This window comes from Tachyglossus aculeatus, chromosome 5 (assembly GCF_015852505.1).
Source record: "Tachyglossus aculeatus isolate mTacAcu1 chromosome 5, mTacAcu1.pri, whole genome shotgun sequence".
Taxonomy (NCBI): domain Eukaryota; kingdom Metazoa; phylum Chordata; class Mammalia; order Monotremata; family Tachyglossidae; genus Tachyglossus; species Tachyglossus aculeatus.
Genome location: NC_052070.1, coordinates 56,116,525 through 56,125,914, shown reverse-complemented (window position 1 = coordinate 56,125,914; position 9,390 = coordinate 56,116,525). Strand labels below are relative to the sequence as shown.

At 45.9% G+C, this 9,390-nt stretch overlaps 2 non-coding genes across 2 annotated transcripts; one reads left to right on the top strand and one right to left on the bottom strand.

The window, feature by feature from the left end:
* The first annotated feature begins 1,856 nt into the window (after positions 1-1,856).
* On the top strand, positions 1,857-1,994 carry LOC119929094. The gene has a single exon (XR_005451235.1). It is a non-coding gene; the product is annotated as a small nucleolar RNA SNORA7 (small nucleolar RNA).
* Positions 1,995-5,120: 3,126 nt separating this feature from the next.
* On the bottom strand, positions 5,121-5,258 carry LOC119929310. The gene has a single exon (XR_005451441.1). It is a non-coding gene; the product is annotated as a small nucleolar RNA SNORA7 (small nucleolar RNA).
* Between the last annotated feature and the right edge of the window lie 4,132 nt (positions 5,259-9,390).

Genomic DNA, 9,390 nt, shown 5'->3' with positions numbered 1-9,390 from the left:
TGTTAATCAATGTTATTGATAGTTTACTGTGTGCAGAGAGACTACAATACAAGAGTTGATAGACACGATCCCTGCCTTTAAATAACTTGCAATCTAGTGGGGAAGACTGACATTTAAATCAAAGACACCTATTAATAAGTTGAGAGTATAACAATTGTGATTCTTCAGTTACTTGATCTGGGATTTAATATTCCTGACAGTGAGAAAGGTCTTCCTTGTGTCTAACCAAATCCCCTCTTGCTGAATTTGAATCCCGTTTCCTCTTGTGCCGGAGTCAGATTGGTGAAGAGCTTACCCTAGTCTTGACCGTGGTTATTAAGTCTTCCCTCAGTCACTGCCTCTCCAGGCTAACATCACCCCAAATCCAGGAGGTCCCAGGTTAGATTTTCACATGAGGGACCAAGGCCATTAGGACCCTTAGAGGACCAGGAGCTGCTAAACCAATACTACTCTTCACTTCCCTCTCTCTCTCCTCCTTTCTCTTTCTCCTCCTCCACTCTGCTCTCTCATCCTACCCCTTCCATTCTCTCTCCTCCTCCCTCCCTCCATTCTCTCTCTCCTCTTCTCCTTCTCTTCTCTCTCCTCCCCCCCCTTCTCTCTCTCTCATCCTCCCCCTTCTTTCTCTCTCCTCTTCCCTCCTGTCTTCCTTCCCTCCCTTCCCTCTCTCTCCTCTTTCCTCCTTCCCTCCCTTCCTTCTCTCTTCCTCCTCCTCCCCTCCCTTCTTTCTGTCCTTCTCCTCTTCCTCTCCCTTCTTTCCCTTCCCTTCATTCTCTCTTCCTCCATCTCCCTCCCGCAGGGAACCCCTAAATTAATCAATTAATTAATTATGGTATTTGTTAAGCACTTACTATATGCCAAGCACTGTTCTAAGCACTGGAGTAGATACAAGGTAATCAAGTTGCCCCACGTGGGGCTCACAGTCTTAATTCCCATTTTCCAGATGAGGTAACTGAGGCACAGAGAAGTGAAGTGATTTGCCCAAGGTCACAGGACAGACCAGTGGCAGAGCCAAGATTAGAACCCATGTCCTCTGACTCCCAAGCCCACGCTCTTCCCACTGGGCATGGTGGGAGGTTTTTGAACTCTTGGAGCCCCAAACCTACTAATTTCCATAGGCCAGCCTATGCCACGACTCACATAACCATCCTAAGTACTTAAATATACAATTTACTTGAAGGAATTATATGCTACTGGCGACTTTTAAAATAGAGAAAAGACCCCCTACAGAACTGTTTACTTTCCTTGAGTGGTATAATCTTGCATGAAGAATTTGTCTGTGTCCTCTAATTGCACCGTCTGTTCTGGATAACGGCTGGCTTCTATATATTTTTTTTAATTTCCTCTCCCCATATGTAGTAATTGGGAAGCCCCAGGTCTCTATTCTGAGCTGGCTGCCCTCTTTGACCTCTGTCTCTATATACCCCCTCCTTCTACATCCTGGGGCCTTCACTTGGGACTACATCCACATGGATAGGGACTACATCTTCATCCCTCATTATTATTTATTTTAATGTCTACCTCCCCTCAGACTGTAAGCTCACTGTGGGCAGGAAACAACTCTACTAACTGAGAAGGAGTCTGGCCTAGTGGAAAGAGCACAGACCTAGGAGTTAGAGGACCTGAGTTCTAATCCTGGATCAACTGTTTGACTGCTGTGTGAACTTCAGTTAGTCACTTCACTTCTCTCTGCCTCAGTTCCCTCATCTGCAAAATGGGGATTCAATACATTTTCTCCTGTATATTTAGACTATGAGCCCCATGTGGGACATGATTGCCTTGTATCAACCCCTGTGCTTAGAATAGTACTTGGTACATAGTAAGTATTTAACAAATATGACAATTATTATTACCATCATCACCTCTCATGGTTGCACCTGGAGAGTTTCCAGTACCCTACCAGTTTCGACTGTGGGAGGGAGAGTCAAGCAGAGGTATATCCATTCCATTACTGGCTTGGGCAGTGGCTAGTGAGTGGAAGGCAATCTGCTACAAGTCAAAACTCATCTGTGCTGGGCAGCAGCAGCAAGGGAGAGAGTCGAGGGTGGAGACTCAGGTTTACTGCGCGGAAGGAGGCAATGGTAAATTGCTTCAGTATTTTTGCCAATAAAACTGGATCCACTATCAGAACGATAGCAGATGGAGGTGGGATGTTCTAGGAGAGATGTGTCCACGGTGTCGCTATGGATGGGACATGACTCGACAGCATAAGACAACAACAACAACAAATTACCATTGTTATTATTATTATTATTATCTCTTTCCCAGCTCTCCCCTCTGCTCCTGTGCATCTACTATGGACTTGGCTTTGTACCCCTTAAGCATTTTGATGCTCACCTCAGCCCCACAGCCCTTACACTCTGCTGTTTCCCCATCTATATTTTACTTTAACATCTGCCTCCCACTGTAGACTGTATGCTCTTTTTTGGCAACTCTATTATATTGCACTTTCACAAGCACTTAGTAGAGTGCTCTGAACAGTAAGCACTCAGTAAATAGCACTGATTGATTAATTCATTGGTCAGGGATCATTTACATCTGTTGTACTTTCTCAGGTGCTTGACACAGTGCATTGCTCCCGGGGGCACCATTCAATAAATGGCTTCACAATCACTTCAAGTCATGTCCGTTTGTCAGGTGAGTCTGTTTCACTTGCTTTGGGCAGCATAATTTGCAGGTGGGGGGGTCTTATAAATCCCCATTATTCAGTGTCCTTGGTCACTGAGGTAATACACCTCTCCTCTGGCCCGCAAAGCTCCATCGTCCCTCCCCCCGCCAACTACCTGACACTTCCCAGTCCACCCCACACTCTGTTTATCCACCCCTCCAACCCAACCATCAAGGTCCCTGACACTGCCAGCCCATCCCCCAATCCTGCCAGCGAGGCAGCTGACATTGCCAGCCCATCTCTTGACCCTGCCAGCCCATCTCCCAGTACTGCCAGTCCATCTCTCCACGCTACCAGCTTGTCCTCCTACTCTGTCACCTTATCCCCCACCTTGCCAACCGGTGCCCCATTCCTGCCAGCCAATTTTCAGACACTGCCTGCTAAGTTCCCCACCCCATCAGTCCATCTCCTCACTCTGCCCTCTCATCTCCCAACCCAGCCAGTCCCCCAAACTCTGCCATCCGACTGCCCCACTCTACCAGCCTGTACCCCCATCTCTGCCAGCCCATCCCCTCACTCTCCGAACTGGTCCAACTTAATTTACCTCCTGGCTTTGCCTGTGAATCTTCTCCCTACCTTTCCGATCAATCATATTTATTGAGCACTAACCGTGAGAAGAGCAATGTACTAAGTGCTTGGGAGAGTACAATGTAAGAAAGTTGGTAGACGTTTCCAGCCCACAACAAGTTTATAGTTTAGAAGACTGTAATGGAGGAAACTTAGAGCTTCTCATACCCGTCTTCTATTCCAATGTTACTCTTTCTCACTGTAACTCGATCTCACCTATCTCACCACAGACCCCCTAGCCCCCACCCTGCCTCTGGCCTGGAACTTCACCCCTCTTCATATCCAACAGACAATTACTCACCCCCACCTCTTCAAAGCCTTATTGAAGGCAAATACCCCCTAGGAGGCCTTCTAAGTCTTCCATTCCTCTTCTCCCATTTCCTTCCATGTCACCCTGACTTGCTTCCTTTCTTCATCCCCCATCTCAACCCTGCAGCATATATCTGTAATTTATTTATTGATTGATATTATAATTTATATGTTATATTATATATATTCTAATTTATATTAATGCCCGCTTCCCCCTCTAGACTCTAAGCTCGCTATTAGAAAGGAATGTGTCTGTTTATTGCTATATTGTATACTCCCCCAAGTGATTAGTACAATTCTCTTCATACAGTAAATGCTCAATAAATACGACTGACTGACTATTCCCACTTCTGCTCCACTCCCCTGCCAGGCTGTGAGGTTCTTGAGAACAAGGACAATGTCTACTTATTTTATTGTACTCTTCCAAAGGCTTAGCACAGTGCTCTGGACACACTTCAGGATTCCTCCCACTACAGCCCTGCCCCAGTTTCCTCCAGCGAGCCAGCACAGAGCCCTCACAACCCATGTGGGCCTAGAAAAATGGCCTACGGAGGAAACATCTCTGCTGAGCTGCTTAACACCTATGGCTACCTGCTGGACCAGGGGCCCGCAGCAATAGAAGAGCCCATTGGGCTGGGCCTCCTTGCCATTCTCCTCCTCTCCCTTTAACCCTGAGCAGGAAATACATTAACATCCAATTAATTCTTTACAAGGGGAAAGCAACAAAGTCAGCAGAAATCCCCAAGAGAGTGGAGGATAAAGATCCAGTGCAACTGAGCCCCTCCAGAGATTGGTTCCTGTCTGTACTGTAGGTTTAAATGTCATTCTCTGGAATGCCATAATTTTTCTGTAGGCACAACAAGTCTGAGCCCCATTGGAAAACTCTGGGATATCTGGATGAAATGGGTCAGAAAGTGTAGATGTAGCAGGGAAGCATGTTTCCTGGAATTGTCTTCCTCCACCTCTCCAGGGGAAGTTGGGAATGAGGTCTGGGGACCGGGACCGCCCGACCTCATCATGAGGGGGAAGTTGAAGCTTGACCAGGAATAATAATAATAACGATAATAATAATAACAATAATAATAATGTTGGTATTTGTTAAGCGCTTACTATGTGCCAAGCAGGAAGGAAGGCAGGGCCTTGCCATGGACTGGGCAATCATTCAATCAATCATTTTATTGAGTGCTTATTCTGTGCAGAGCACTGTACCTCACACTTGAGAAGTACAATATAACAATATAACAGAGTTGGTAGACACATTCCCTGCCCACAGTGAGCTCCCTGAACTCTGTGACTCAGGAGGCAGCCTAATTGTAACTGTGTTTGAGAGTGGGCAGGGAGAAGGGGAAGCTTGTCTTGTCTTATGCTGTCGAGTCATTTCTGACCCATAGCGACAACATGGACAGATCTCTCCCAGAACCCCCCTCCTCCACCTGTAATCATTCTGGTAGTGTATCCATAGAGTTTTCTTGGTAAAAATACGGAAGCGGTTTACCATTGCCTCCTTCCACGCAATAAACTTGAGTCTCCACCCTCCACTCTTTCCCATTCATTTGCTCCCCAGCATGGATGAGTTTTGACTTGTAGCAGATTGTCTTCCACTCCCTAGCCACTGGCCAAGGTAAGAATGGAATGGGCATTCCTCTGCTTGACTCTCCCTCCAGTAGCCAAGACTGATAGAGTACTGGAAGCTCCCCAGGTGTGACCCTGAGAGGGCAAGGGGAAGCTAGTGGGACTCAGAACACAATTCTGTCCCAGGATCAGGAAAACTCTGGAACTGTCCTGTACAAACATCTGCCCTACCATTAAGTGGAGCCCCAAAGACATAGTGTGAGTGTGTCTGTGGCGAGATGAGAACTCTACCCACCTGACCCCCCAGCTCAGAGATCTTTCCTCTAAATCACAGATTCCCTGGGCCCCCATCGCTGCATCCAGTGCCAGAGCAGAAGCTGGTCAGAATCCCAATCCCATATAAAGAAGGTCAGAGATTAGATTCCCTCAGATGTACCTAGAACCCTTTGCTTCACACTTACCATGGTCTAGAAATGACAGCCATGCTCGTGGAATTCCAAACTCCCTCTGGAGCATGAAGATAAGGTTGTGACAGCAGAGGTGAGAGGAGTGTGAGGCAGGGAGCCCACAGAAGGCAACATTCCAGAATTAAACCAGATATTCTGAAACCCACCATAAATGCTTGTCCTATATCCTTCTCAATTTATATCTCCTGAATTAACTCTCCTTTTGTCCCAAGGCTGTTAGATTTTGTGGGGAGATGGGATCTCTGTAGACTAGAAGCAGCATGGCCTAGTGGATAGAGCAAGACCCTCAGAGTCAGAAGGGCCTGGGTTCTAATCCTGACTCCACCACTTGTCTGCTCTGTGACCTTGGCCAAGTGATTGAGCTTCTCTGTACCTCAGTTACCTCATCAATAAAATGGGGATTAAGACTGAGCCCCATGTGGGACTGTGTCTAACCTGATTCACTTGTATCTACCCCAGCACATAGTAAGCACCTAACAAATACCATTTTTTAAAAAAGTAGTTTTTTTCCTCATCTAAATCAATATCACTGAAAACAACACCGCTCTCATCCTTGTCTCATAAGCCCCTAGCCTTAGCATCTGCCTAGACTCATCTCTCTCATTCAACCTGCATATTCAGCCCACTACCAACTCCTATTAGTTCAACATCCACAACATCTCTAGAATCCACCCCTTGCTCTCCATCCAAACTGCTACCCTGCTGATCCAAGCACTAATCACTTTCTGCTTTGAGTACTTCATCAGCTTTCTTGCTGACCTCCTTGGCTTCAATCTATCCCCACTCCAGAGCATACTTCACTAAGCTGCACTGACCATTTTTCTAAAAAAATCATTCTGTGAACATCTCCCCACACTTCAGAACCCTCCAATGGTTGCTCATCCTCCATTACTTACTCAGAGAAGCATCGTGGCTCAGTGGAAAGAGCACGGGCTTTGGAGTCAGAGGTCATGGGTTTGAATCCCTACTCTGCCACATGTCTGCTGTGTGACCTTGGGCAAGTCACTTAACTTCTCTGGGCCTCAGATACCTCATCTGTAAAATGGGGATGAAGACTGTGAGCCCCATGAGGGACAATGTGCTTACCTTGTATCCTCCCCAGCACTTAGAACAGTGCTTTGCATATAGTAAGCACTTTACAAATGCCATCATTATTATTATTATTATCCATCTCCACATCAAGCAGAAACTCCTTACCTCAACTTTAAGTCACTCCAATATCTCTTCCCTTTCTACATATACCCATGTATAGAATTATGGATTTATGGGAGTGGGAGAGAGGGGAGTTAGCTCAAGGCCTGTGGCAGCAGGCCCTCCATCAGTCCAGCCTTGCCCCTAGGCCTTGAGAGGTAGCCAAATGCTCCATCAGATTCCATCCCAGCTGTATCCCAGGCATCGTGGAGCTGCAGCTGAGTCTGGGGACCTTTGCTTTAAAAGGCTCCAAACAACTAAGCCAGACCCTCTGTGACTTCTGTCCTTAATATCTTCTCTATCAGGGCTCACCCTCATTTTAAACATTTTAAAGTTTCCTTCAGGTAGACATCTCCCACCCAGCCTATGACCAAAATCAGATGTCTAGGGAGCCAGGGCCTGGATGAATCAAATTAAGCAGAGTGAGAGCCTACTCTCTAACAGTGAATGCTTTAATGCAATAAAATGAGGTGAGAAAGGAGCAAGCATATTCCTGCATCTGCCCAAAATTCTGCTCAGAGAGAAGCTGACCTGGGAGAATGAGTGTGGCCTAGTGAATAAAGCACAGGTCTAAGAGTCAGAGAAACCAGGTTCTAATCCTAGTTTAGCTCCGTGTCCTCTTTGTGACCATGGGCAAGTCAGTCATATTTTTGAGCACTTTGTGCAGAACACTGTACTCAGCACTTGGGAGAGTACAATACTAGCAATGTAGAACAAATACATTCTCTACTCACAATGAGCTTACAGGCTAGAGACAAGTTTACAGTCTAGAGATTCTGTGTCTCAGTTACCCCATATGTAAAATGGGGATTACAGCTGTGAGCCTTATGTGGGACATGAACTGCGTCCAACCTGATTAGCTTGTATCTATCCCAGAACTTAATACATTACCTGGCACATAGCAAGTGCTGAACAAATACCATAAAAAAAATTGGAAACCTGCCCCTTTAAGTATTATGCTGAGTCTGTACTTTGTGTGCCTGTTCATGGTTTCTCCTGGACTCTTACTGTGATGCTTGCTTTGTAGCAATAAATTGGCAGTGCATTGTAAAAGTTTCTAAGAAAGGGCTCAAATTAAAGGACAAGTACACAACACCTTAGAGCCCTTTTAGCAGTGAGAGGGAGTCAAATCTCTGAGTTCATCTGAGTTCCTCTATGGGCAGTTATGGGCAGGGAATGTGTCTTCCAATTCTATGTCTTGTACTCTCTTAAGCACTTAATACAGTGCTCTGCATGTAGTAAGCACTCAATAAATACCACTGATTGATTGATTCCTTTCCAGATTTTGCTGTGAGCATACAGGTAAGTCAAATCACCCTTCATTCTCAATTTTCTCTCCATAAAACGGGGTCCCTCATGGTGCCGAAGCAATAATATGGGGAAGAGGGCTTGCATTTTCCAGGGTTCCACAAATCCTGGATACATAAAGCTTTAAAGTTTCACAAAGACAAAAATACCACCAGCCCCTTCTTTATCCAAAAAGTACAAACAAAAGGCTATTATTACCTCTCATTATATCTGACTCTTCTCTGGCGAAAGGCTGTCAGACTTCTGGGAGCTCTGACTTGTTCTCAAGCAAGTCCTCCTTCCTTCCAACACCCCATTTGCCCCACTTCCCTGCAGCAACCCATTTGCCCCACTTCTCAGTAACAAAAAGGCTGGCTTACATCCCACACTGCACTTCATGCCCTGAAGTACCAGACCCAAAGTCACAAATGCTCCTTCTGCAACCTCGGCCCAAACAACTGCCTCCTGCTTCTGAGATCTCTCCTTTCTTCGACATTCATTCGCCAGTACATCCTCTCTGGGCAAATTCTCATTTCAGAGAACTGTACTGAGCATGGGGCAAGTACAATGGAAAGTAAATTAGACACGGTTCCTGGCCCATGCAAGGACTAACAATCTAAGCTGGTTGTGGGCTGGGAATGTGTCTGTTTATTCTTGCATTGTACTCTCCCCAGCGCTTAGTATAGTGCTCTGCACACAGTAAGCGCTAAATAAATATGATTGACTGACTAATGCTGAGAGTGAAGGGGCAAGGCGATGGATACAAAAGGAGGGACAGAAATGGAAACAAGAAGCCACGTGGCCTAGAGGAAAGAACCTAAGGCTGCGAGTCAGGAAACTCAGACTCCAGTTCTGAGTCCCCCACTTGCTGGCTATGTGACCATCATCAAGTAATTTCACTTCCTTCATCACCTACTCTGAAAAATGGGGATGAAATTCCCTCTAGACCAGAAGTTCCTTGCGGGCAGAGAACGTGTCTACCAACTCTGATATATTGTATTCTTTCGAGTGCTTAGAACAGTGTTCTGTACACAGTAAGGGCTCAATATGACCAATTGATTGTTCTTCCCTCCTCCTTAGACTGTGAAATCCACGTGGGCCAAGGACCATCTCCAACCTGATTGTATTATATTGAGTCCAGTGCTTGGCACATAGTAAGTACTTAAATACCACAATTAAATGATGAAAACAACGAATTGCAACAGAAAAACCTTTTATGAACAGGAAGCGTTCATGTGAGTTTCAGACAAGGGGGGAATTTTCAGGACAGCTGTCAAGTCCAGAGTCCACAGGTGTGGCCTTCCCAAACTTCCAAATGTTTGTTCTGAGGGT